The following is a 24,891-nucleotide window of genomic DNA, read 5'->3' as shown; positions in this document are numbered from 1 at the left end:
TCTTCTAACATACTTAAAATTTTTACAGTCAAATACCATGTTTACTTTGTTTACCTCTTTTCAAACTAGAGTCTCCCAGTTCATGCCTGAATTAGAGTACAGATCATTAATTTTCTGAAAATAAAAGTGAAATTCTGAATTACTTTTTCATGTTAACATTGTTAATACATAGTCTATTAGTCATTTACATTAGGCTTTATTTGTTTTTTCTTATTTATTTATTGTCCCCTGCCTTATTTCAAGGAGGATTTAAATTGCTTTAGGAGTTTAGATAGTTATTTTTCAGTCTTGTCCAGAATAATAATCTTTGGGGATACCATTATTTTTCTGAAAAGTACAATTTGTGTTCCATAGAACTGACTTGAAACAGGCCTCATGTAACACATCTATTATAATATTTGGATTATAGGACTGATTTTGCATACGTATAGATATCTACTTCTTTATTTTACATATTAATAATATACCAAACAAAACTCATAGTAAAATGAAAGCAAACCTCTTCAAAATGCACTTTTGTATTTCCCACGGAGACCAATTAGTTTTATTATACCAAGACATTCCTGAAATTTATGTGAAAACATTGAAAGATGAGTTACCAGAGAGAATACAACTCATTCCCTCTGGATTTAATTATAGGATATAACTCTAAATACAAGGCAATGTGTGTGGAAGACAAGCAAATCTCCTTGGATTTGAGTAAAAGTTAGCCATGCCACATTTCTCCTCTTTGTATTTCACCTGGAAATTGTTCATTAATTTAGAAAGTACACTTTTTTTGACAAAGTAGATATTATATGGTATCTTACTGACTATAATATTCAATAGTTTTATATGTCAAGACTGTTCCTGAAGAAATGGAATTGCAATGAAACTACAAACCAATGGTTGATTTTATAGTCAGTTGCACATGTCTAAATCAACCACTGGCAATTCCATTTATCTTATGCCTTAATTCTCCTCGTCACTCATTCCTAAATTGTTGTATTTTCTTAACTGAGTAACTTATACATATTAGTACCAGGTTTTGAAGACCTTTAAAGTATCAGGCTGTGTTTCTATCTAAAAATGTTAAGCTCATTGTTAAATAATACTAGGTCATTATACACAACCCTTTGCTTCCTATAGCTATTCTCTTTAATATAACATAAAATCAAAATTGTTTAAAATAACACATTGATGAACAATCATACTTGAAAAAGCATACAGATATGCTTTTTCACCAATCAACTGCAGAATAATCACAGTATACAAAGGCATAAATATAAAAAACTGGGACAGAAATAATTTTGTCCATAAAAATCCCAATACTACATTTTCTTCCTGGTTTTATTCTTTTTCTTTCTAATTCTCAAAGACAAATTAAATTCTTAGAGACAAGTTATTTTGAATTGAAAGAAAACTCATTTATTCTCATGTTTATGTGTGCGAGGGTTAGCTGAAAATCAGCTGGACTAAATTAGACTCAAGGCTTCTTGAGTATCTGGGCCCCAGGCTCCAGGCTCCAGGCTCCAGGAATGGATACAAGCTTATTCCATATTTGTCTCATCTTCCTTGAACCCGCACCTACAAGGCAAATGGTCTCTTCATGTTCCATTGTGAGGTTCAGACAATCTAGGATATATTCCTCTCCTGGCAAACCGTAAGACCATAATAGGATCCAAGCCATGTCTCTGCTTGTAGCAACATCATTACCTTCTATTAGCCAAAGTGAGTCACATGGCCAAGCTGAACATTACTAAAGGAAGGAATTCTATTTCACTCCCAATGAGAGGGAAAGGACAGTGAAATTATCTGAAAAATAATCCAAATTATCATTTATATACATTTATTCTGTATTATCTGCTTTCACTTTTCTTTGTATTATAAAATGTGATTTTGCTTCAAAACTTATATTCCATTAGATGTCTTATTTTGTCAAATTGATTTTTGTTGTACCGCATGATTTCAATTATTTATGTTATGATTATAAAAATATGGTAACTGTTCAATGTTATTAATTTAAAATAAATACATTTAATGAGCTTCTTTTCAAATCTTTCTGCTTTCCTATTTTTTCCTTTCATTCATGAATGAATCTGTTACATTCAAGAACCTCTTTTATGAAAGACAATTTACAATTTCATGAAAATATGCCTTGAACTGAGCCAGCTTTGGAGCTTCATGTGTGACCTCATCCCAATAGTTAATTTGGCATTCTCTTACTCTAAATTAACCCTGAATCATATTTCTCAAATTAAGTGAAGGTCTGCATAAATCCTGTTCAAAGCTTCTACCAAAGACAGAGCTTGTAATTAAGCTCCATCAAAAATCAAATATTTGTAGTTCTTTGTCAGGTAATTATTATTTTGCTTTTTGTAAGTAAGAGAGACAATATATTTTGTAGAGACAATTTCCAAGGTAAGTGGTGTTTTGTTCCAGGAAAATGTGATTTATAATGTGTAACTTTTATAGAGATTTTCCCGCTCATTTTTTAAAATTTGAGACATTAGAAGAACCATTACCTTTTGGGTCTTTCTCCCAATCTTTGATACTAGTACAATATTTTTGATGAATCTTTCCCTGGACATAGGATAGCATATGTAAGGATAGGTAAATTTTCTTATGCACCATGAAATTTGAGATTCTTGAAACGAGTTATACTTTTTCTAAGCTTCTGCTTTAACTAGAAAAATTGTTTCTCTCTTATGTGGTACCTATTCTTGATTGATTAAGTAGTTGTCAAATATTTGGATGGCTAATAAAGTGAAACCTATAAAGGTCATTGGTGATATTTATTTCAGCCACATTCTTCAGGAAAATATGAGAAGCAAGTGTGATATTCAGGAATCTGCTTACTTTGTTATCTCCTGTTAGGTAGAGATTTCCCAAACCTATTAGAGAGGGATTGTGGCTCTGTATTTTAAGGATTTTAACACCTCTCATGGCTCTAATATATTATATGGTGTTCTGGAACCAGCCCACCAAAACAGAAAAGGGATGTCCAATCCTTTCTACTTACATATATGAGTAAAGCAGTGGTATTAAGATGTAGCCACATAGAAAGACTTACCTTATAAATTTGAATGAAGGAGACAATATTGATAATTATTGGAAATAGAACAATCTGTCTGGGCGCGGTGGCTCACGTCTGTAATCCCAGCACTTTGGGAGGCCTAGGCCAGCAGATCACCTGAGGTCAGGAATTTGAGACCAGCCTGGCCAACATGGTGAAACTCCATCTCTACTAAAAATACAAAAAGTAATCGGGCATGGTGGTGTACACCTGTAATCCCAGCTACTTAGGAGGCGGAGGCAGGAGAACTGCTTGAACCCGGGAGGCGGAGGTTTCAGTGAACCAAGATTGTGCCATTGCATTCCAGCCTGGGCGACAGAGCAAGACTCCGTCTCAAAAATAAATAAATAAAAGAGATAGAACAATCTAGTGTCCCAGTGCAAAATAGATTCAGTTATATAATATGAGGATTAGGAAGAATGTCATTTTTCATAACTATGAAATCTATGTTGGTCATACCTTTCACCTGTTACCACAGTTTCTCTCTCTTATATACAAATATGTATATTATTTGTCTGTTGTACTCGTCAGGTGCTAAATGAGACAAAAACATAAAAGAGCCATCCGCATACTGATGTTGATATTTGCTACTTCCAGTTTCTAAAATTCCCAATTTATGTAAATCTTTGCACTCCCACTGATCTCCTGCAATTTTGCTTAGGAGTCACTTCTTTCATGCTGCTTTCCTAATGATTATAAACTACTGAGAGCATCAGTTTAAATTATGTGTCATTTCTGTGAAATATACATACTTCTATTGCTACAAAAATTATATTACCAAGAAGGCCAAATAGAAGCTTCCACCAGTTGTCCTCCCCACAGGAATATGAAATGTAACAACTACCTACACAAGAAAGCACCTTCATAAGAACCAAAAATCAGGTGAGCAATCACCTGGTTTTAATTTGATATCACTGAAAGAGATACTGTAAAGAGTAGGAGAGATAGTCTTGAATTGCTGACACCATACCTTTTCCATTCCTTAGCAGGAACTGCATGATGTGGAGAATCTGTATGATTGGGGGAGGAGAAGTGCAGTGATTATGGGATTTTGCACTGGAATTCACTGCTGCCCTGTCACAGTGGAAAACAACACTTTGCAGAACTCAGCTGATGACCACAGAGGGAGCATTTAGAACCTCTAGCCAAAGAGAAATTGTCCATCTCCTTGCTTGGAACTTGAGTTTCAGCAAGCCTCACCGCCGTAGGCTAAGGTGCTCTGGCATTCCAATTAAACTTGCAAAGCAGGCTGGGCGCAGTGGCTGGCCCGGCGCAGTAGCTTGTGCCTGTAATTCCAGCACTTTGGGAGGCCAAGGCGGGTGGATCACTTGAGGTCAGGAGTTTGAGACCAGCATGCCAACATGGTGAAACCCCATTTCTACTAAAAAACACACAAAAATATTAGCTAGACATGGTGGCGTGTGCCTGTAATCCCAGCTACTAGGGAGGCTGAGACAGGAGAATTGCTTGAACCTGGGAGGCAGAGGTTGCAGTGAGCCAAGATAGTGCCACTGCAGTCCAGTGACTCCATCTCAAAAAAGAAAAAAAGAAAGAAAGGCAGTCTAAGCCATAAGAACTGCAACTCCTAGACAAGTCCTAGTGCTGTGTGGGGCTCAGAGCCAGTGGATGTGGGGAACAAGTAACCTAGTGAGACACCAGTTGGGAGTGACCAAAGGCGTACTTTTGTGCCACCCCTCTCCCAACTCCTGGCAGTACAGCTCACAGCTCCAAAAGAGATTCCTTGCATCTGCTTGAGAAAAGGAGAAGGAACAGTAAATGGATTTTTGTCTTGCAACTTGGATACCAGCTCAGCCACAGTAGAATGAGGCACTGGACTGAGTCCCAAAGCACCCATTTCAGGCCCTAGCTCCTAGACATTTATAGACATACCGTGGACAAGAAGAAAACCCACTACCTTGAAGGGAAAGACCACATTCTGACAGAATTTATCCCTTACTGACTAAAGAGCCCTTGGGCCCTGAATAATCAGCAGCATTAGTCAGTTAGTACATGCCATGGGCCTTAGGTGACACTCTGAGAGGTGCTTACTTCAGGTGTCACTCATCATATTCACGGCTGTGGTGGCTATGGGGAGGCACTGCTTCTGCTTGAGAAAAGCAGAGAGAAGAGTAAAGTGACTTTGTCTTGCAGCTGCAATGCGGCAGAATACCAAGTGGTCTCTTAGGGTCACCAGTGCCAAGCATTGGCTCTTGGATGACATTTCTGGACCTTTCCTGGACCAGAGGGCAAGCTTACTGCCCTGAAGGGTAAACCTAGGCCTGGTAACGGTCACCACAAGCTGACTGAAGGGACCTTGGGCCTTGATTGAACATTGGTGGTAGCCTGGCAGTATTCCCTGTGGAACTGTGGTGGCAGTGGCCATGGAGTGAGGATCCTCTGCTTGTGGAAAGGGGAAAAAAAGAGTGGGAATAACTTTATCTTTTGGTGTGTCAGCTCAACCACAGTAGAATAGAGCACCAGGTAAATTCCTAAGGTCTGGACTCTAGGCATGGCTTCTGGATGGCTTCCCTGGACCTACCTGGGCTGGGGGGAAATTTTCCACCCTAAAGGGAAAGAGAAAAGCCTTGTTGGCTTTGCCATCTGCTGACTGTAGAGCACTGAGGTTTGAACAAACATAGATATTGGCCAAGCAATGGTTATAATGGGCTCTGGATGAGACTCAGGGCTGTGCTTGCTTCAGATCTGACACAGTGCAGTCCCAGTGGTGGTGGCCACAGCAGTCCTTTTATTACCCCTCCCATAGCTCCAGGCAGCTCAGCAAAGAGAAAAAGACATCATTAGTTTGGGGGAATGTAAGAGAAGAGAACAAGAATTCTCTGATAATCTAGAGAATTCTTCTGGATCTTATAAAAGACTACCAAGGCAGTGCCTCTGAGTCTGCAAGAGCCAAGCATTACTGGGCTAAAGGTGCCCTGTAGTGCAGATACAGTTGCAGTGACTGAAGTTACCACTTCACCCAAATCCCTTTAAATACCTGGAAAGCCTTCCCAAGAAGGATGGGTACAAATCAGCCCAGACAATGAAGACTACAAAAATTCCTGACTCTTCAATGCCCAGACACTGACAAATATCCAAAAGCATCAAGGCCATCTAGGAAAACATGATCTCACCAAATAAGCTAAATAAAGCACCAGGGACCAATTCTGGAAAGATAGATCTTTCAGACAGAGAATTAAAAATAGCTGTTTTGAGGGAACTCAATGAAATTCAGGATAACATACAGAAGGAATTCATAATCCAATCATACAAATTTAACAAAGCAACTGAAATAGTTAAAAAGAATCAAGCAGAGATTCTGGAGCTGAAAATGCAATTGGCACACTGAAGAATGCATCAGCATCTCAGTTGCAGAACTGATCAAGCAGAAGAAAGAATTGGTGACTTTGAAGATATGCTCTTTGAAAATACACAGACAGAAGAGGGGAAAAAAAGAATAAAACAGAATGAAACATGTCTACAAGTTCTAGAAAATGTCTCAAAAGAGAAAATCTAAGAGTTACTAACCTTAAAGAGGAGGTAGCCAGAGACATAGGAGCAGAAAGTTCATGCAAAGAGATAATAAAATAGAATTTCCAAAACCTAGAGCAAGATATCAATATTCAAGTATAAGAAGGTTATAGAACATAAAGAAAATTTAACCCAAAGGTATTTAATAATCAAACTCCCAAAGGTTGAGGATAAAAAAAAAAAGATCCTAAAAGCAGCAAGATAGAAGAAATGAATAACATGCAAAGGAACTCCAACACATCTGGCAGCAGACGTCAGTAGAAACCTTACAAGCCAGGAGAGAGTGGCATGACATATTTAAAATGATGAAGGAAAAAAAATATTTTACCCTAGAATAGCATATTCAATGAAAATATTCTTCAAAAAAGAAGGAAAAATAAAAAATTTCTCAGACAAACAAAAGCTGAGAGACTTCATCAACACCACATCAGACCTACTAGAAATGCTAAAAGGGGTTTTTCCATCTGAAACAACAGAATGTTAATAAGCAATAATAAATCATCTGAAGGTCCAAAACTTACAGGTAATAGTAGGTAAGCAAAAAATCACAGAATATTATCACAGAATATTATAACACTCTAATTGTGATGTGTAAACTACTCACATCCTGGGTAGAAAAATTGAAAGATGAACCAATTGAAAATAAAAACTACAACTTCTCAAGACATAAACAGTACAAGGAGATATAAATACAAAGGACAACATGTTAAAAAGTGAATAGACAAAGTGTAGAGTTGTTATTCATTTTCTCTTTTTTGTTTGTGTAGGCAGTTAGTGTAAAATCATCATCAGATTAAAATAATATTATTTGCAAGTATCATGGTAATCTCAAAAAAATACAGAGGATACACAAAAAATAAAAAGCAAGAAACTAAATAACATAACCAGAGAAAATCACCTTCACTAAAAGGAAGACAGGAAGAAAGAAAAACAAAAAAGGAAGACAAGACCAGAAAACAATCAGAATACAAATAACAAAAATGGCAGGAGTAAGTCCTTACTTATCAATAATAATATTGACTGTAAATGGACTAAACTACCCATTCAAAAGACAGAATAGCTGAATGGATTAAAAAAAAAACCCCAAATAGGAACAAGACACACATACACTGATAATAAAGCGATGAAAAAGGTATTCCATGCCAATGGAAACCAAAAAAGAAAAAGCGTAGCTATATTTGCATCACTAATAGATTTCAAGACAAAAACTATGAAAAGAGACAGAGAAGGTCATTATATAATGATAAAGGGCTCAAGTGATCTAGAAGATATGAAAATTTTAAATACATATGCACACAATACTAGAGCACCCAGATATATAAAGAAAATATTACTAGAGCTAAATAGAGAGATAGACTTCAGTAAAATAATAGCTGGAGGCTGTAACACCTCACTTACAGCAGTGGACAGATCTTTCAGACAAAAAAATCAACAAAGAGACTTCAGGCTTATTCTGCAGTCTAGACTAAGTGAACATAATAGATATTTACAAAACATGTTATCCAACAGGTGCAGAATATGCATGATGTTTTCTCAGCCCATGAATCATTTCTCAAGGATAGACCATATATTAGGTCACAAAACAAGTCTTAAAACATTCAAAGAAGTTGAAATAATATTAAGCATGTTCTCTGACCATGATAGAATAAAACTATAAATCAATGACAAGAGGAATTTTGGAAAGTATACAAATACATGGAAATTAAGCAATAAGCTCCTGAATGACTAACAGGTGAATGAATCAATTAAGAAAAAAATTTAAAAATGTATTGAAACAAATAAAAGTGGAAACACAGCATACCAAAACTTATAGGATACAGCAAAAGCAACAGTAAGATGGAAATTTGTAGCTATATGTGCTTACATAAGAAAAGTAGAAAAACTTCAAATAAACAACCTAATGATGCATCTTAAATAACTAGAAAAGCAAGAGCAAACCAAGTTCAAAATTAGTAGAAGAAAGGACATAATTAAAATATAGCAGAAATAAATGAAATTGAAAAAAAGAAAACAATGCAAAAGACCAGTGTAACCCAAAACAGCTTTTTGGAAAAGATAAACAAAATTGGCAAACCTTTATCCAAACTAAGAAAAAAAAACAGGCTGGGCGTGGTGGCTCATGCCTGTAACCCCAGCACTTTGGGAAGCTGAGGCAGGCAGATCACCTGAGGTCGGGAGTTCGAGACCAGCCTGACCAACATGGAGAAACCCCGTCTCTACTAAAAATACAAAATTAGTCGGGACTGGTGGCACATGCCTGTAATCCCAGCTACTCAGGAGGCTGAGGCAGGAGAATCGCTTGAACCCAGGAGGCGGAGGTTGCAGTGAGCTGAGATCGCGCCATTGCACTCCAGCCTTGGCAACAAGAGTGAAATTCCGTCTCAAACAAACAAACAAAACAGAGAAGCCTCAAATAGAGATGAGAAAGAACACATTACATCCAATACCACAGAAATTTAATAGATCATTAGAGGCTACTTTGAGCAACTATATGCCAATAAATTGGAATACCATGGAATGGACAAATTCCTAGACACATACAACCTACCAAGATTGAAACATGAAGAAATACGGACCTGCACAGAGCAATAAGGAATAACAATGGACACCATATAAAAAATCGCCTAGCAAAGAGAAGCCCATGAAACAAAGGCTTCACTGCTGAATTTTACCAAACATTTAAGAAATAACTAATATCAATCATAAACTATTAAAAAAAATAGAGAAACAGAGAATACTTCCAAACTCATTCTACAAGGCCAGTATTTCTCTGATACCAAAATCAGACAGTCTTAAAAAAAGTAGGCCAAATATACCTGATGAACATTGATGCAAACATTTTCTACAAAATATGAGCAAACAAAATTTAACTATACATTAAAAAGATCTTTCATCATGATCAAGTGGGATTTATCCCAGACATACAAGGATGGTTCAAATCAATCAATATGATTCAACATTTCAACAGAATGAAGGAAAAAGCATATGATTATTTCAATTGATGCTGAGAAAGCATTTGATAAAATTGTACTTCCATTCAAGATGAAACCCTCAAAAACTGGATATAGAAGGAACATACCTCAAAATAATAAAAACCACCAATGACAGACCCACAGCCAGTATCATCCTGAGTGGAGGAAAACTAAAAGCCTTTTCTCTAAGATCTGAAACATGACAAAGATGCCCACTTTTGCAACTGTTATTCAACATACTACTGGAAATTCTAGCTATAGCAATCAGACAAGAGAAATAAATGAAGAACATCCAAATTGGAAAGGAAGAAGCCAATTATTTTTGTGTGCAGATGGTATGATCTTATATTTTAAAAAAACCCTAAAGATTACATACAAAAACTATTGGAAGTGATAAACTCAGTAAAGTTGCAATATACAAAATCAACATACAAAAATCAGTAGCATTTCTATATGCCAACAGTGAGCAATCTGAAAAAGAAACCAATAACGTAATCTCATTTACAATAGCTACAAATAAAATTAAATATTTAGGAATGAAATTATTCAAAGAAGTGAAAGATCTCTACAATGAAAACTATAAAACTCTGATGAAATAAATTGGCAAGGACACCAGAAAATGACAAAATACTCGATGTTCATAGATTGGAAGAATCAATATTATTAAAATGTCCATACTACCCGAAGCAATCTGCTGATTCAATGAAATCCCTATCAAAATGCCAGTGATATTCTTTACAAAAATAGAAAAAAAAACTGTAAAATTTGTATGGAAACACAAAAGACCCAGAATAGCCAAACATACCTTGAGCAAAAATAGCAACACTGGAAGAATCACATTACCTAACTTCAAATTGTGCTACAGAGCTATATTAATGAAAACAGCATGGTAGTGGCATAAAAACAGACACATAAACTGATGGAGCAGAATAGAGAACCCAGAAACAAATCCATGCATCTATAGTGAACTCATTTTTGACAAAATGCCAAGGCCATACATTGGGGAAAGGACAGTCTCTTCAACAAATAGTGAGGAGGAAACTGGATATCCATGTGTAGAAGAATGCAACTAGACCCCTATCTCTTGCCATATGCAAAAATCAAATCAAAATGGATTAAAAACATAAATCTAAGACCTCAAACTATGCAATCACTGAAAGAAAACATGGGAGAAAGTCTCCACGACATTGGACTGTGCAAAAATATCTTGAGCAATTCCCCACAAGCACAGACAACCAAAACAAAAAGTGGACAAATGGGATCATATCAAGTTAAAAAGCTTCTTCACAGCAAAGAAAACCATCAACAAAGTGAAGAGACAACCCACAGAATGGGAGAAAATATTTGTAATCTACTCATCTGTCAAGGGATTAACAACTGGAACATATAAGGAGCCCAAACAATTATATAGAAAAACGATCTAATAATCTGATTTAAAAATGGGCAAAAGATCTGAATAGACATATCTCAAAGGAGGACAAATAGTTAACAGGTATATAAAAAGGTGCTCAACATTATTGATCATCAGAGACATGAAAAGCAAAACTACAATAAGATATCATCTCACCTCAATTAAAATGTTTTTTACCCAAAAGTAATAACAGATGTTGTCGAGCATATGGATAAAAAGGAACCCTCATACACTACTGGGGGGAATGTAAACTAGTACAACCACTGTGCAGAACAACATGGAAGTTCCTCAAAAAACTAAAAATATAACCACTATATGACCCAACAATCCCACTGCTAGGTATAAACCCAAAAGAAAGGAAATTAAGATATTGAAGAGATATCTACAGTCCCATGTTAATTGCAGCACTATTCACAATAGCCAATATTTGGAAGCAACCTATAACCATCAACAGATAAATGGATAAAGAAAACATGTACACATACACAATGGAGTACCATAAAAAATGCGATTCTGGTATTTGCCACAACATGGATGGAACTAGAGTTCATTGTGTTAAGTGAAATAAGCCAGGCACAGAAAGACAAACTTTGCATGTTCTGACTTATTTATGGGAACTAAAAATTAAAATAATTGAACTCATGGAGATAGAGAGTAGAAGGGTGGTTACCAGCAGCTGGGAGGGGTTGCATAGTGGAGAATGTGGGGATGGTTAATGCGTGCCAAAAATGGAAAGAATGAATACAATCTAATATTTTTGATAGCATGGCAGGGTGACTATTGTCAATAATAATTTAATTATACATTTTAAAGTGACTAAAAGAGTATAATTGGATTGTTTGTAACACAAAGGATAAAGGATTGAGGTGATGTATAGCCCATTTACCCTCATATGATTGTTGTGCATTGCATGGCTACATCAAAGTATCTCATGTATTTCATAAATATATACACCTACCATGTACCCACAAAAATAAAAAATAAGAATTTAAGAAAGTAACTGTACAATATCAGCCTGTTTTGACTGTATGTAAAGAGATACCATTAAAAAAGAGCAGATTACATTACATTTTTTAATTTGTGTGTAAGTGCAGTTCAGTTCACTTTGCATTATTTTTCTTTTATTTTTCCTAGCTCTGGTACTGTGCTTGGTAAATGTCAGTTACTAAATATATACCTGAAATGAAAATGATTTAATCTAAAAAATGGGGAAGCTTGAAAAGTTTTATTTTCAATCTTGAGTTTATTAATATTTTCATCCTACTCATAATTGCTTTTCCCTTACCCTGGGCATTGTTCAAGATCTGTTATAATGGAAAGGTAGGAAGAAATGCCATTTAAATAAAAACTAAGAAAAAATAGATGTGTATATCTTGGCTACCTATGAAGGATATAGATATTTCTTGTGTGTAATTGGAATTTTAATTTTCAAAAATCTAAAGCAGAGAAATGGAGGTATGGGACAGCTCACTGTAGCTGAATTACAAGTAAGGACAAATGAAGAATTGCCTTTTGAATAGCACACAAGTAATAATAGCTAAGGTGCTAGGGTAAACAAGGTGGGGGAGGTGTCCTGAAGATGAAAGTATTAGAAACTACAAAGAGTTAGCTATTCAGAGGAATGCAGAGATACAGCAATGTAGCATTAAGTAGCTTATATTGATTCATTTTTAAAGAACTTCTGCACGGCAAAAGAAACTATCATCAGAGTGAACAGACAACTTACAGAATGGGGAAAAAATTTGCAATCTATCCATCTGGCAAAGTCTAATATCCATAGTCTACCAGGAACTTAAACAAATTTACAAGAAAAAAAAACCCATGAAAAAGTGAGCAAAGGACATGTACAGACACTTCTCCAAAGAAGACATTCATGCAGCCAACAAACATATGAAAAAAAGTACAACATCACTAATCATTAGAGAAATGCAAATCAAAACCACAATGAGATACCACCTTTCCCCAGTTAGAGTGGTGATTATTAAAAAGTCAAAAAACAACAGATGCTGGTGAGGGTGAGGAGAAAAAGGAAGAGTTTTACACTGTTGGTGGGAATGTAAATTAGTTCAACCATTGTGGAAGACAGTGTGGTGATTCCTCAAAGATCTAGAAGAAGAAATACCATATGACCTAGCAACCCCATTACTGGGTATATACCCAAAGAAATATAAATCATTTTATTTTAAAGATACATGCATGTGTATGTTCATTGTAGCACTATTCACAACAACCAAGACATGGAATCAACCCAAATGCCCACCGACAATAGACTGGATAAAGAAAATGTTGTACATATATCCCATGGAATACTATGCAACCACAAAAAGGAATGAGGTCATGTCCTTTGCAGGGACATGGATGAAGCTGGAAGCCATCATCCTCAGCAAACTAACACAGGAACAGAAAACCAAACACCACATGTTCTCACTCATAAGTGGGAGCTGAACAATGAGAACATACAGACACATGGTGGGGAGCAACACATACTGGGGCCTGTCGGGGGTAAGGGGAAAGGAAGGCATAAGGAAGAATGCTAATGGATGCTGGGCTTAATATCTAGGTGATGGGTTGATAGGTGCAGCAAACCACCATGGCACACATTTACCTATGTAACAAACCTGTACAACCTGCACACGTAACCTGGATCTTAAAATAAAAGTTGGAAATAAAAAAAGTACAAAAAAAGAAGTAAAATTTTAATCATTGTTGACTTTATATTTGTAGAGATTGAGGAAAGTTTGAGTTTAAGGAGGAGGCTCAGGCTTCAGGCATTGACATTTGAGGAAGTGGAGATAACATTCACATAGTCATGGATCATGGGCCACATAGACCATCTTATCTTTCTATAATATTGTTTGTTTTCTCATGCCTGCTGGCAAAAATTGATGGAATCATTTTGGAACTATCAAGTGTTACAGCTTTTGGATGCATGTACTTGGATATATTTAATAGAAAATCAGAAACACAGGAGTGGAAATACAAAATGCTCTTGTACATTGACATGTTTGTGGGTCACCAGTTCCTAGGATATATTAAAAACAAAAGGGTATAAAGAAGACTAGGAATTACCATATTGTAAAATGGAGCAAAGAAGAAATAGCTTATAAAGGAGAATAAAATCAAGTGGCCAGAATAGTAGAAAAAGATACAGAAAAAGTTGATATTAAATCATCAGCATCAAATTAGGCCACAGAGTATAAAGGAATTTAAAATGGCTATTAATAATTAGAGGATTGTGAATGATTGTAGCAAGAGTGATTTCAGTAAAATTGTAATAGAAATCAGATTTCAGTGGTTGTAGAAACTAGTAGAAGAAAAAATAGAAATAAGAAGAATGATGGTAAAACTATTAGAAATTATTGATGCTGCCCTACTAGATGAAATGGTTTAGGACACCGGTCTGTGAAGTGGCTTTTTGGCAAAGACCTTAAAAACTTCTAGTAGTTTTACGGTTTTGGATCTTTCATTTATGTCTTTAGTCCATTTTAGTTGATTTTTTTAAGTGGCAAAAGATAGTTTCATTCTTCTGCATATGGATATCCAATTTTCTCAGCACCATTTATTGAAGAAACTGTTCTTCCCCAGTGTGCGTTCTTGGCACTTGTGTCAAAGACCAGTTGGATATACATGGCATTAATTCTGGGCTCTTTATTTTGTTTCATTTTGTTCTATTTTTAGTCTGTTTTTACATCAATACCAGGCTGTTATAGATACTATAGTGTTTTAGTATATTTTGAAGTCAGGTAGAGTGGTATCTCCTGCTTTGTTCTTTTTGCTCAAAATTACTTTGGGTATATGGGGTCTTTTATGGTTCTACATGAATTTTAGGATAACTTTTCCTATTTTTGTTAAGAGTTTCATTGGTATTTTGATAGGTATTCCATTGAATTTATAGATAACTTTGGGTAGTAAGAACATTTTAACAATATTATTTTTTTCAATCTATGACATAAAATATTTTTCTACTTATTTATTTCACAGATTTTTTTGTAGTTTTCATTGTAGAGATCTTTTATCTTCTCAGTTAAATTAATTCCTAGGTATTTTATATTTTTGGCCGCTATTGTAAATAGGGTTGCTTTCTTATTTCTTTTTCATTATCAGCATGTACAAATGGTATTGATTTTTGTATGTTAATTTTGTATCCTGCAATTTTACTGAATTCATTAGTTGTAACTATTTTTTTGGTATAGTCTATGGGATTTTCTATATATAAGGTCATATCACCTGCAAACAGGAACAATTTAATTTTCTTCTTTCTCATTTGGATGTCCCTTATTTCTTTCTCTTGCCTAATTCTGTGGCTAGGACTCTTAGTGTTACGTTCAATAAAAGTAATCAAAGTGGGCATTCTTGTCTTATTCCATATTTTAGAGTAAAAGCTTTCCACTTGCCTCTTCAGTATGACACTGTGTTTTTCTTATATAAGGCCTTTGTTGTGTTGAGGGACATTTCTTTTATATTTAATTTGTTGAGAATTTTATGATGAAGGAATATTGGACTTTATCACAGGCTTTTTTGCATTTATTGATATAATCATGTGGTTTTTGTCCTGCATTCTGTTAACGTAACATTTATTGGTTTGCATATTTTGAACTTTCCTCGCATCCCTGGGATTAATCCCGCTTGAACATAATGAATAATCTTTTTTGTGTGCTTTTGGATCCTGTTTGCTACTCTTTTGTTGAGAATTTTTGCATCTGTGTTCGTCGAGAATATTGACTTGTAGTTTCGCCTTTTTTACTGTGTCTTTGTCTGGTTTTGGTATTAAGGTAATAGTGACCATGTAGAATGAGTTTAGAAGTATTCCTTCTTCTTCAATTTTTTGAAGAGGTTGAGTATAATTGGTATTAGTTATTCTATACAGGTTTGGTAGAATTTAGCAGTGAAGTCATTATGTCCTGTGTTTTTTTTTTTTTTTACTTGATGGGAGATTTTCTATTACTGATTCAATACAATTATTCATCATTAGTCTGTTAAGGTTTTCTATTTCTTTATAATTCGGTCTTGGGAGGTTGGATGTGTTCAGTGATGTGTTCAGTTCTTCTGAATTTTCCAATTTGTTGGTGTATATTTGTTCATAATAGTCTCTTATAATCCTTTATATTTCTGTGGTATTAGTTGAAATGTCTTATTTTTTTATCTCTGATTTTAATACTCGAGTAGTCTCTCTTTTTTTCTTAGTCTAGCTTCCAGCTAAAGTTTTCTTTGTTCTTTTAGAAAATGAATTCTTTATTTCATTAATCTATTGTATTTTTTTCTTTTTTTTGTTCATTTCTGCTTTGATATGTATCATATTCTTCCTCTACTAAGGTTGGGCTTGGTTTGATTGATCTTGATTTTCTAGTTTTTTTTTTTTTTTTGCCATTATGGAACCTTTACTTTTCATGCGACTTCTGTACATAAGGAATATGAGAGTAACCCTTTTACAAATGGAACTAATTTGCTAGAACAATGACAAAACTGAACTGGTATTTGATGTGAATCCACAGGAGTTTAAGCTTCAAATCCAGCCAAGAAGTTTGTTACAATCTCTTTCAGCTTTGCATCTGGTTCTTCTGAGATCTTTCCATCAGCCCTGATAGTGCCCAACAGGGCTTGGTGCTGGCTGACAACACGAGACAAGAAAGCATTCTCAAACTTTGTAACCTTGCTGGGTTCCAGTTTATCAAGATACCCCCTTACACCCACATAGATAACAGCCACTTGTTCTTCAATAGCCATGGGAGAATACTGTCCTTGCTTCAGCAACTCAGTTAGACGCACACCACTCTTGAAGTACAATATTAGTTTGTTTGTTTGAGCTCTCTTACTTTTTTATTTTTATTTTTTATTTTTGAGATGGAGTCTCGCTCTGTCACCCAGGTTGGAATCCAGAGGCCTGATCTCGACTCACTGCAAACTCTGCCTCCCAGGTTCAAGCGATTCTCCTGCCTCAGCCTCCCAAGTAGCTGGGATTACAGGCACCCACCACCATGCCAAGGTAATTTTTGTATTTTTAGTAGAGACGGTGTTTCATGATGTTGCCACCCTGGTCTCGAACTCCTGACCTCAAGTGATCCTCCTACCTTGGCCTCTCAGAATGCTGGGATTACAGGCCTGAGCCACTGCACCTGGCCTCTTTTTGCTTTTTGATATAAGAGTTCACTGTTATGAACTTTCCTTTAGAGATGCTTTTGCTGTAATCCCATAGATTTTGGTATGCTGTGTTTCCACTTCAGTTTGTCTCAAGAAATGTTAAAATTTTGAGACATGGGTTGTTTGGGAGCATGTTGTTTACTTTCAGTGTATTTGTACAGTTTCTGGATTTGTAGTTTTATTCCATTGTGATCAGAAAAAAATTTTAATTTAATTTTGCATTTTAAAAATTCATTGAAACTTGTTTTGTAATCTAATATATGGTCTATCCTGGAGACTGTTTTATCTTCTGTAAGAAGAATGTATATTCTGCAGATGTTAGATGGAATGTTCTGTAAATGTCTGTTAGGTTCATTTGGTCTAGGGTGCAGTTTAACTCTGGGGATTCTTTGTTGATTTTCTGTCAGTATGATACATCCATTGCTGAAAGTGGGATGTTAAAGTCTGCTACTATTACTGTACTGAGGTTTATCTCTGTGTAGGTTATTAATATTTGCTTTATATGTTTAGGTGCTTCAGTGTTTTATGCATGTTTACTTAAAATTATTATATATGCTTATCATTACATAATGACATTCTCTGTCTTTTGTACTACTTTTGACTTAAAGTCTGTTTTATAGGATATAATATAGCTACTCTTCCCCTTTTTTGGTTTCAGTTTGCACATAATATCTTATCACATTCATGCAATTTATGTGTGTCTAGGTGAAGTGACCTTATAGGAAGCATGTAACTGGGTCTTATTTTTTTAATCCATTCAGCCATTCTATGTTCCTTAATTATAGAATTTAATTCATTTATATTCAAGTAATTATTATGAGTAAGGACTTAATCCTGCTGGTTTTGTTTTTTCTTATTTTCTGGTTGTTCTGTAGATTGTTTTTTTCCCCCGTGTCTGTCATCCTTTCTGGTTAAATGGTTTTTTCTAATAGTGTGTTTTGATTGCTGTTTTTTAATTTTAGTGTATTTGTTATTTTTTTGCTTTGTGCATACCATAAAGATTACCAAAACATCTTATAGTTATAACAAGTTACTATAAATTGATAACAGTTTAACTTTAATTCTAAGGCTAAGAATAACCAACACACACGCACAGACACACACACACAAACACACAAAAACACCTGTCCTCTTTAATTGCATTGACTCTCCACATTTTGAATTTTGGATATTACATTTTATATCTCTTTATAATGCCTATCTCTTAATAAGTTAGGGTAGTTATTACCATTGTTAATAATTTTGTCTTTTAGTCATCAAACTAAAGATATAATTTTATAATTGCTTACATAACACTAAAATAGTATTAGAATAAGTATTAAAGTAAGTCTAATTTTGTCTATATACTTAGTTTTGCCAGTGAATTTTTTACCTTCAAATGTTTTTCTGTAACAGGTTAGTGTGCATTTCTTTCAGTTTGAAGACCTCCTTCATTATTTCTTGTATGACATGTCTAGTAGTAATGAATTACTTCAACTTTGGTTGTCTGGGAAAATATTTATCTTTTCTTCATTTCTGAAGGATAGCTCTGTTGGGTACAGAATTCTTGGTTGAAGCTTCTTTCCCCTTCTTCATCATTCTGAATGATTCCTCCTGGCTGGCAAGTTTTCTGCTGAGAAGTCAGCTGCCAGATGTATTGGAGCTACATTATATGTTTTTTACTTCTTTTCTCTCAGAAGATTTTGGGACCCTCTCTTTGTCTTTGATCTTTAAGCGTTCGATTATGTCTCGAGGTAGTCTTATTTGGGTTAAATCTGATTACTGACCTTTGATTTTCCTGACTTGGATATTTATACATTTCTCTAGGTTTGGAAAGCTTTCTAATATTTCTTGAAATAATAATTCTACTCTTTTGTCTTTCTTAGCTCCACTTTGAAATCCAATAACACAGATATTTGCTTTTATGATGTGGCACCATAGATTTCATAAGCTTTTTCTCTTCTTTTTTATCCTTTTTTCTTTCTTCTCTGTGTATTTTCAAATATTTTGTCTTTGAGCCCACTGATTCTTTCTTTTGTTTGAACAATTCTGCTGTTGATGCTCTTTATTGCATTATTTATTTTAGTCATTGCATTTTTCACTCCAGGATTTCTGTTAAATTTAAAAAAATTATTTCAATATCTCTGATAATCTTGAATAATTTCTCTGTATTTCCTTGATACTCACTGAACTTCTTTAAAACAGCTATTTTGAATTCTTTGTTTGCAAGATCACATATCTTCATACCTTTAAGGTCAGTCTCTGACTCCTTATTCTGTATGTTTGGTGAGGTCACATTTCTCTGAAAGTTCTTTATGCTTATGGACATGCAATATGTTCTCCACATGGAGGGATTCCGTATTTTAATATTCATATTCTGGATTTGTTTGTGTCTGACCTTCTTCGGTGGGTCTTCCAGAGGTTCTAAGCAGACTGTTATGTTCCATGAGCCCACGGACACTGCAGCTGTCTCAGCACTGGAGGGTGCTCTAAGCCCATGTGTATTGTGAATCTTGCTAGGGCTCCGAGATTGGCATGGTTCTTCCATCTGGGTTTTATCACCTGGGGAAGAACAAGGAGGGTACCTAGGCTGGCCAGGACCCTTGCCTGTAAGCCTGTCCCAGTGACCCAAACTGGAGTGTCTCCCAGGATTACTCTGCACAGTTGGGACTGCAGAGAGAGTACCTTGAGCCAAGACTGGACCACCAAGATGTGCTGTGGGATGAAAGCTAGTGAGTGTGCCCAGATGGCCTACATGGATGTGCCTTCCAGTAGTTCCTTGCAGGGGCAGAGAGGTTTCCCAACTGCAGAAAGAAGGGCTAGAGCTGAGACTGTCCCCCTCAGGATCTGCTGTTACATAGAGGCTGTTCAGCCCCAGCACATCTCATTGGTTCAGATGGGTGCTTGTTTCTCAGCCGGTCACTTCACAGGTGGAATAGATTCTGCAACTGCAGTGAGAAGGGCCAAAACTGAGACTGGGTCTCCTGAGGATCAGCTGTGGTGCAGAGGCTGACAACCCTGTTTTGTTATATAATTCAAGCAGAAAGATCATGTTAGGTTGAGGTCATCTGTCGGGGTAGATATGGTGGTATATGTTTGCTATTTAAAGTATTCTATAATTGTGATAGATTAACTCTGGGACTGAAAGTTTCAACTGACTTTCAAGGAGAGGAAGTCACACTAGGAAGGATAATCTTAATTGGAGAGTACAGAGCTTAGAATAAGGAAAAGCAGGTAGAGGTTTTTGTGGTAAATTTAAGAATTAAGTAATATAGATCTGAGTGTGGTAGTAGTAGAAATTAAAGAAGAAGGTTATTCAGAGATTGAAAGGAAAAAGAAAGGTTCTGAGAACTATTCTGATAGGGTGCATGAAGAAGAGAAAAACTAAATGACTCTAAGCAATCGAGACTGAATGGGTAGATGACAAGGAGTCAGATTTTTAAATTACTGTTATTTTAGGGTGGAAATAACAATTTTATTTTAACCATTTACATTTTATGATAAAAAAAGATGTTATGTAAAAATGTTCAGAAGAAAACCATATCAAAGAGAAATACCTCACAGACAGAACTGATTGCATGACATTTTTCTTATCAGCAAATTTTACCACTAATTAGTGAGCATAGATAAGGGGACGAGCATTTCTTGTCACAAAAATGAAAATGTCAAGGCTCAAGGTACTTTAATTAGTTCAGTGTAATTCTGCATAGTCAATATAATTATTCATAGCAATGTTGTGGCCTTTGATGTTTCATTCTTACTATTTGGGGAAACTACATCTTTATTCAGAAGTCATTTCTCTTTGGGCTTTATAGCTAGTTTTCAGGATCCCATCACTTACTAACCAATCTCTAGATTCTCCAATCAAGACTTTTCGTGGAAATTTTTCACTTGTGTGCCTTCAAACAGACATCCATAATCTGCTGATTTAAAACTGTCTCCATATTTAACTTGCATATAAAATGTTTAAAGACAATGTAACAGCAATCTGTTATGTATAATGTGAAGGTGATTAGAAATATGTAGATGAAACATCAGAGCAAGAAAGGAATATTTAAAATTTAGCCACAAAGGAATAATTACAACAAAAATAAAGGTAGGAATATGATGCTGATAATAAAAATAAAAACAAATTATTTACTATAATTGTTGCCATTTTGTAATTGAGGAAGCTGGAGTGTAAGGAGTGGGTTGAGATGCTCACATAAGTTTTTAAAGGCAATCTGGTTCTGCATCTTAAATTCTTCACTATCTCTGTAACACAGTATCTGATGGCACAAAGTAGCAGTGTTCAGACCTATGTTAGAGTCTCTCCAGATGCAAGTAAAAGGACACTTGACTAATGGTGCTATAAACAATAGCAGCCTATGTTCCTCATGTTTTAGAAATTATAGAGATAATTGGTCCCATGGACGGGCCCAAGTCTTTTATAAACTTCCACTCTACCACCCTCTGTGTGTTGGCCTACTCCTCACATGACAAAAACTAGCCCCATTTCAATTATATATCAAATCTCCTGATTAGTAAACATAAATATTCTCCTTACCCTTTCAATTTTATCTATCATGGCAGGCAGCTGAGGTGCACTTAATGAAACACAACTACGTAAAATCCTAGCATACTCCTCAATCACTCATACAGGCTGAATAATGGCAGTGCTAATATACAACCCAAATATTACCATTTTTAACCTGGCCATATATATTACTCTAACAACTACCGCATTCCTAGTACTCAACCTAAACTCAAGCACTACAGCGCTATTACTATCTCGCACCTGAAACAAATTAACCTGACTAACACCCATGATCCCATCTATTCTACTATCACTAGGAGTCCTTCCCCCGTTAACTGGCTTTCTACCCAAATGAATTATCATGAAGAGTTTACAAAAAAATAATAACCTTACCATTCCTACTGCTATAGCTATTATAACCTCCTTAACCTATACTTTTACATACGCCTAATCTACTCTGCTTCAATTACACTATTCCCCATGTCCAACAATGTAAAAATAAAGTGACAATTTGAAAATACAAAACCCATACTACTACTCCCCCCACTAACCATCCTCGCCACCTTCCTCCTACCAATCTCCCCACTTTATCTATCTCCTAGAAACTTAGGTTAAACAAGACAAAGAGCCTTCAAAGCCCTCAGTAAGTAAATAATACTTAATTTCTGCAATACCTAAGGACTGCAAAACCCTACTCTGCATCAACTGAACGCAAATCAGCCACTTTAATTAAGCTAAACCCTTACTAGATTAACGGGATTTAAACCCACAAAAATTTAGTTAACAGCTAAATACCCTAATCAAGTGGCTTCAATCTACTTCTCCCGCCGCGGGGAGAAAAAGGCGGGAGAAGCCCCCGCAGGATTGAAGTTGCTCCTTTGAATTTGCAATTCAACATGATAATCACCTCGGGGCTGGTAAAAAGAGGTTTAGCCTCTGTCTTTAGATTTACAGTCTAATGCCTTACTCAGCCATTTTACGCCCCCCCCCCGCCCCCCACCTATATTCACCAACCGTTGATTGTTCTCAACTAATCACAAAGATATCGGAACATTATACCTGTTGTTCGGTGCCTGAGCTGGGGTCCTAGGCACAGCTTTAAGCCTCCTTATGCGGGCTGAACTAGGTCAACCCGGCAACCTTCTAGGTAATGATCATATCTATAATGTTATCATCACGGCCCACGCATTCGTCATAATATTTTTCATAGTAATACCCGTCATAATTGGAGGCTTTGGCAATTGACTGGTCCCCCTAATAATTGGTGCCCCCGACATAGCATTTCCCCTCATAAATAATATCATCTCTCCCTGTGGTCATAGAACATTGCTATCATGGGTCCAATTGTACACAGTATTGTACCAAATCAGAATGAAAGAAGTTAGGGACCTCTCTTTACTTCTCCTCTCCTTTCTTCTCTCTTCTTTTCCGTTTTTTTTCCTTCTTTCCTCTCCTCTTATAATTCTTCTCCTCTCCTTCCTCCTCTTTATCTCTCTGTCGCTCTCTCTCACACAGAGACACAAACACATGATAATGGAAAACTTTTGACTCCCAGAAAATTGTTCTCTTATATTTTTATATTTCCGGTTATAAATTGCCTTCTAATATGTGGACAAATGATGGGAGGTGGGTAAGTTAACTAAGATGAAGTGGGTATTAGTTGTTAGACAGCAAACCTTTATTATCTCTCTCGTCGTTTTTAGTTTCCAAAGGGAGAAGTATTTACTTGAAAATGTGATTAAGAACACATCACTTTAGATCCATAATGCCAGGTGTTAAATCCCAGTACCAAAGCTTACATAGGAGTAACTTTGGAAAATTTAGCTAAATGCTCTGTTCTTCAGTCCTTTATTTTGTGGATTTGAATAATACTGACACATCTAATAAATAGGTCTAAATAAAGCAGCTAGCGCTATTACATGTTAGTTTTGTCTGTTATCATTACTATTATTATTCAAATATAAGTCACATGAAATATCTTAACTGCATATTCTACATGCATTTTCTTGCTTTTTCAGTTAAGATCAACTTTAGATGAAATCTACCACTGAATCTTGTGTTTATTGCCACCTGATATTTTACTCAAGTTATACATATAGACTTAAAATTGTTAAGAGTTTGTCAAGATATGGAGATAGATCAGAGAAGAGAACTAAGAATGGAATTCCCACATCTTGAGGCTGGGAAAAAGTAGACAACAGATGGATAACAAAATTTCCAAAGGTAGATTGTTTCAGTGCTAGAAAAGCCAGAGAAAAGAATTTGAAAAATCAGATGCACTGAAGTGGTTAAAGAAGTAAAGGTTTAGAATAGACCACTGAATTGTACTTTGCAAGTTTGTTTGTGACCCTCTAGAGAACATTGATTTATTAGGGATATAAACAAATTGGAAGTTAGCTAATTAAAAGTGGATTGGGAACTAAGTGAGAGAAAGTCATTCCTGAGAAAATCTTCATGCACAGCAGTGCTTCCAGGGGTCGGGATTGATGGGAGGGTAGGATGTACAGAAGATATGATTCAGCTTTCATAAAAAAGTGTGGTGGCAAAAGGAACTAGTCAGATGCCATGGTCCTAGTCAGAAGACATGAGTCAGAGATTGACCAGTTCCTAAGAGTGACTAGGCAGTGTGACTTTTCACACTGTAAACAAGACTTAAGACTGATTGGAACATAAATTGTTGTAACTTGAATGATCCAATCTTTGCAAGTGTTGAAACTCATGGCTCATCTCTGTTGGATTAGATACTAGTTCTGAGGTTGGAGGAGGACAATCATGATTGTTACCACGATATCATATCTAGAAAACTTAACCAGGCTTATTGGGTTTAGGGTTCCTAATACTCTGTGGCATAATTGGATCAGAAACTACCATGGGGGCCGGGCGCGGTGGCTCACGCCTGTAATCCCAGCACTTTGGGAGGCTGAGGCGGGCGGATCACGAGGTCAAGAGATCGAGACCATCCTGGCTAACACGGTGAAACCCCGTCTCTACTAAAAATACAAAAAATTAGCCGGGCGTGGTGGCGGGCGCCTATAGTCCCAGCTACTCGGGAGGCTGAGGCAGGAGAATGGCGTGAACCTGGGAGGCGGAGCTTGCAGTGAGCCGAGATTGCGCCACTGCACTCCAGCCTGGGTGACAAAGCGAGACTCCGTCTCAAAAAAAAAAAAAAAAAAAAAAAAAAAGAAACTACCATGGGCCTAAAACTATAGAAAATCATCATCTGTAATCTTAACTTAAAGAAACTGAAAAATGAAAGACAGTGCAAAAGGAGGTGGACTTCTTTTCTCACATA

The 24,891-nt window shown here is 36.0% G+C and overlaps 1 long non-coding RNA gene across 1 annotated transcript; it reads right to left on the bottom strand.

Moving 5' to 3' along the window:
- Positions 1 to 1,381: 1,381 nt before the first annotated feature.
- Positions 1,382 to 22,751, bottom strand: LOC129532079 (uncharacterized). Its single transcript, XR_008677704.1, has 3 exons — positions 22,659 to 22,751; positions 4,026 to 4,436; positions 1,382 to 1,566 (listed from the first exon to the last, which is right to left on the bottom strand). It is a non-coding gene; the product is annotated as an uncharacterized lncRNA (long non-coding RNA).
- Between the last annotated feature and the right edge of the window lie 2,140 nt (positions 22,752 to 24,891).

The sequence above is a fragment of the Gorilla gorilla genome, chromosome 11 (assembly GCF_029281585.2).
Source record: "Gorilla gorilla gorilla isolate KB3781 chromosome 11, NHGRI_mGorGor1-v2.1_pri, whole genome shotgun sequence".
In the NCBI taxonomy this organism is placed as follows: Eukaryota; Metazoa; Chordata; class Mammalia; order Primates; family Hominidae; genus Gorilla; species Gorilla gorilla.
This window is presented reverse-complemented; position numbering and strand designations above follow the sequence as displayed.